Here is a 5336-nt window from a genome sequence, read left to right as displayed (position 1 = left end):
CAATGTTATGTATGACTAATAAACATAATGCTGAGAAGGGTTTTGAATATTTATATATTATTGCTTAATTAGATAACACGCTAATAGATTGGAATGGCTTGTGTGGTAGCAGTAATGGTATAACAGTAAATGTTGCTTATAGCTGGCATCAGTGTTACACTTGCATACATGATATGGTGATATACACTCTAAGGCATTTGACCACTTTATCCTCATGCCTGCCCAACAACAAACACAAGGCATGCTAATACATCACTTTGCAATTTATTTACAGAAAATTGTTGTACATTTGGATTCAGTATGAGCTAGGAAGAGTATGAGTGCTATAGGCAAAGGCTCCATTCAACGTTTGGTGTATATACATGAAATGATTAACTACACAGTTACTAAAACAGCAGCAAAGTACAAATACCGTGGCACAACCCCAGTATGCTTTATGTGTAATGGTGTATTCACTATAAAGTAAAATGTGCATGTCAGACTATCTGTACATGGTGTCAAGCAGGCATCATGCAACTGAAATCCATTGGAAACAGTGAGTGCAAATGTTCCATGAAACCGTGCAATACTCAAGCTACTGTAGGACCTCAACTTAATTAAATGATGAGCTCAATAGTGGCTGTATCGAAGGATTCAACTCTTTATAGGATAGTACAGATCGTGGAAAGGGATTTGGCCATCTTGTTTGGGACTTTGGGGTGCGGTGATAGGCATGTCATTAAGTTTTATGTTTCCAATTACACTGATCATAGATGCTACATACACATGCATATGAAACAGGAAGTCGGTATCCAATTATTTCTTTGAATTTCACCTGTAAACATCATAACCAGCATAGCTCTATCCTTGGCGCTTTTCTCTCTGTCTATGATGTCAAAAATGTTCTTGAGTAACTAATTTTATGTGAAAGAAGGTATATAGGTGTTTTTCTTTTGTTCAGTAGACCTAATAGATATATTCTCATTTTATTTAGTCAACAGGCCTCTTGTTTACATTACAAAATTAGAAGACCTCCATTTTTATCTGTAACCACCTTTTCTAGACTCTCGAACGGAGTTAGTTAGTCAGTCTTGGAATCATAATTGTGTGTTGTTTGTTACATGGACTGAAACTATTCTCATGTCAATGTAATGAGAAATGACTGAGATAATAGCCAAAAACTCGTTTTTTTATACTAATTTTGTAACCACGTTTTTGAGACTTTTGCACCAGGTATAGACAGAAGGAGGGCACCAGGTAATTAAATTGATGTAGTTGTTATTATTGTTATTATCATTACACAATGAGAGGGTCAGAAAGAGAGTACTGGACACAAGAGAAATGCACCAGGTAATTAAATTATTGTTAATATTATTTTTATCATTATAATCAAGAGTTACTCATGCGCAAAGAGAGGGTCAGAAAGATAGTGCAGTACAAAAGAGAAGTGCACCAGGTAATTAAATTGTTGTTGTTATTATTATTAATATTGTTATTATTATCATTATTAGTTACTCGTACAGAAGGAGAGGGTCAGAAAGATGGTACAGTACAAAAGAGAAGTGCACCAGGTAATTCAATTCTTGTTGTTGTTATTATTATTATTATTCTAATCATTATTAGTTATTCGTACACAAAGAGACAGTAAGATAGATTGTACAGTATGAAAGAAAAGGGCACCAGGTAATTAAATCATTTTTGTTGTAATTATTATTATTATTATTGTTATTAGTTACTCGTACACAAGTAGTAGGTCAGAAAGTTATTACAGTACAAGAGACAAGTTCACCACGTAATTACATTGTTGTTGTTGTTATTGTTATTAATATTATTATTATTATCATTAGTATTATTAGTTACTCATACACAAGGAGAGGGTCAGAATGATGGAACAGTATAAAAGAGAAGTGCACCAGGTAATAAAATTGTTGTTGTTGTTGTTACTAATATTATTATTATTATTGTTATTATCATTAGTTACTTGTACACAATGAGAGGGTCAGAAAGAGAGTACAGGACAAAAGAGAAGTGCACCATTTAATTAAATAATTGTTATTATTATTATTATTATTATTATTATTATTATTATTACTATTATAATCGTTAGTTACTTGTGCACAAGGAGAGGGTCAGAAAGATAGTGCAGTGAAAAGGAGGATGTGCACCAGGTAATTAAATTGTTGTTGTTTTTATTATTAATAATATTGTTATTATTATCATTTTTAGCTACTTGTACACAAGGAGAGGGTCAGAAAGAGAGTTCAGTACAAAAGAGAAGTGTACAAAGTTATTTAATTGTTGCTGTTATTATTATTATTATTATTATTATTATTATATTAGTTACTCGCACACGAAGAGAGGGTCAGAAGATAGTACAGTGCCAAAGAGGAGTGTACCAGGTGATTAATTGTTGTTGTTGTTATTGTTATTAATTTTATTGTTATCATTAATATTATCATTATTATTATTAGTTTTTCGTACACAAGGAGAGGGTCAGAACGACAGTACAGTCTAAAAGAGAAGTGCACCATGTAACTAATGCAAATTTAATTAACTAAATCTTAATTGGTTGTTTTGTGTGGTGGATGTCTTTTACCCAACCTTAGTAGAAGCACCTATTGCAGTGAATGACGTAATTGAATCAATCATTTCCTCTGATGTTTTGCCCCCTATTTTAACACCGATCAATGACAGGAAACGTGCCCGTGGCAAGTTTTTACGTATTGGAGATGGAAGTGATACCTACGTTTTCTCTTTTGACAAACCAGTTCCTGGAACTCAGGCTAAACTAGAAGACCATTTTTTATCATGATTAACTTATACCAACTTTGGTTTCATCACCAGATTGCAAAGTGGAAAAGAACTATGGCAAGTATAATGTACCCAAAAGGCTTATTTCAAAATCTGATGCAAAAGAGCTCTTCATTGCCAAGATAGAGCAGAATGAAACTAGCATTACTGATGACGTTCTACCAGGTCCTCCTGTATTGGTGTTCCATGCTATGGTTCATTATTTGAAAACACTCTAAATATACATTTGGAGACATGGGTGAAAAAAACTATAATGATCACTTTGAAGTTACAGGCAATATATGTTTGTTAGAATGGTCGAAAGTGACTATCCATCAAACATCAAGACCAGACTTTACTTTAATTCCCAAGTTTACTGCCTTTTCTGCCGTTACAGTAACAATAGACGATGATGAATACGAAGAACTGATTGGCATTGCTGGAGAATGTAAGGTGAAAGAAAACAAAAAGGCACAAGCCCTACCTAACATGGTATCCGTGGCAGGTGTTCTTGCTTATAAGGCACTAGTAGACAACTAGAAGTTTTATAAAATAAGTGTATATGGATTGATGTGCAACTATAAACATGTATGTGCTCATTCGTTATGCCTCACATTGAATTTCCAGACGAGAGTATCGGATATCATTGAATACTCTGACTCAAGAGATATTTGATTTCCATTTGCAGCTGCATATTCCTTAAGGGTGCAGATCTTGGGTATTATGATTTGCCCTTTTTATTTTTTTTAATTATAGCAAATTATATCAAATATTTTATATGCCTAAAAGTTAGTAAATAATTAAGGTACAACGGGCTGAACGCACAATTTAGATTTCGGGACACAAATTGTTTTCTTTCTACTTCTTCTACAATATTTAATTTTTTCATTTTTTTTCTCAATAGTGAGATGCAATAAACATTACTAAACTTTGTAAAATTGAGTAAAAAATTCTTAAACATTACGAGAGTACATTAATTTTTTGTAATGTCATTGTGTTTATAATATTATTTTCTATTGACGTATGTTGCGTCATTTGGCAAAAGTTTTTCAAGTTTTGCAAAATGGGCTGCAATCTCTCATAAAGTTTTGTTGACTTTCAAACATCAGTGTATCACAAAAGCATTTACTGCATATAAACTTGATTGAGTGTTTGCCTTCATTATGCCACGATTGCAAGCATTAGAGCTTCATAGAGCCTGCATTCACCAGATGAAACAGCTAAATAAAGAATAGTTAGCACATACATACTGGTGGCCATTTTTCTTAATGGTTTGACTATTATGAGGTCATAACTTAACCCCACCTTGCAATTTATTTTTCCAGCCAGTTTTATAATATACAGAGGTATCTAGAAATGACACAAGATCAAAGATGGCGTATAAAGTATGAAAAGTTATGCAGGAATTTTTTTAATATTTAAAGTTAAATGATCTATAACTTCTAAACAGTGCATGATAAAAATTTAAAAAAAGCACAAGTTGTACAACTTTTTCTTTACTATAAAATGGCAGCAATTAAAAAAATATTTAAATTTCATCCAAAAGTACCTTAAATTTTATAAAATAAAAACAAAAACATTTATACTAACAAATTGTCATGTAACAACGAAAATATGTCACATGACGTATAGCTCAAAGATGCGTGCACGACCCTCACAATTTAATAGCACGCGCATCCCGCACATTCACACACTTGTGTAGAGATGTCATGTGACATGTGCGCATGCGCAATTTTATATCATTGTGTTGCACGTTGGTAAGTGAAGTGTACATGTCTCCCTCTCTCTCTCTCTCTCTCTGCCCCTTTCTTTGAGCAGTCTCCATCCTTCTGTTTTGATAGGTATTTGATTTGAATTTTTACCAAGTTAACAATATCTTACTATATTTAGTGCCTATAGACCGTCTACTCTTCAATCTAAAGGGATTGGTTTTTATGATAATTCAGTTTCTTAGACTGTCAGTTTTCTTTCAGCATTGTGATAAGGTTTAACCTAGTTTGTACTTTAGGTCTCACAACGTTATGCATCACGATAGGAGGTATGGTATTATAAGCTGCTTGCACAGATGTAATTAATGGGGTGAGGTTATGACTGTCCGCCATCTTTAGTGGCAAGAGTCTACATGGTGGGCCGGAATAAAGAGAAAGGAGAACAATCTGAATAAATCCTGCAGTTGACATTTCAAGCTATTGCAAGGTGGTAGATGAAGGTGTTAAGTCAAGTATGATGTCTCATCAATGGAAAATCCCTGTTTGTTTCTGTATCTCCATTTGTTTTTTGTCCATTCTTGTCACACAACATGGCAGACAGTCATAGCCACACCACCACACATCTGTGAATTACATCTGTGCAAGACCTCTAAGTACACAAGTTATAATGTATGGTTATTAATATCAATCTAAGTTATAAACTGGTTTTTCATTTGTTAAGATGGCTGCTTCTGGACATGAACACATAACCATGTATGTATGTCACACATTCGTACACAAAATAAGACTAACAATAGTGCTATCATTAAGTGGAGCTTGAGTAGTGCTACATCACTTCATTGCATTACACACACCACT

General features: G+C 33.5%; 2 long non-coding RNA genes across 2 annotated transcripts; both read left to right on the top strand.

The window, feature by feature from the left end:
• Window positions 1–1294: 1294 nt before the first annotated feature.
• LOC109583671 (uncharacterized) lies at window positions 1295–1519 on the top strand. Its single transcript, XR_002185653.1, has 3 exons — window positions 1295–1329; window positions 1374–1435; window positions 1491–1519. It is a non-coding gene; the product is annotated as an uncharacterized LOC109583671 (long non-coding RNA).
• A 202-nt stretch (window positions 1520–1721) lies between these two features.
• On the top strand, window positions 1722–2002 carry LOC109583665 (uncharacterized). The gene is made up of 3 exons (XR_002185649.1): window positions 1722–1771; window positions 1827–1895; window positions 1957–2002. It is a non-coding gene; the product is annotated as an uncharacterized LOC109583665 (long non-coding RNA).
• The last annotated feature ends 3334 nt before the right edge of the window (window positions 2003–5336 follow it).

The sequence above is a fragment of the Amphimedon queenslandica genome, unplaced genomic scaffold (assembly GCF_000090795.2).
Source record: "Amphimedon queenslandica unplaced genomic scaffold, v1.1 AMPQUscaffold_13517, whole genome shotgun sequence".
Taxonomy (NCBI): Eukaryota; Metazoa; Porifera; class Demospongiae; order Haplosclerida; family Niphatidae; genus Amphimedon; species Amphimedon queenslandica.
This window is presented reverse-complemented; position numbering and strand designations above follow the sequence as displayed.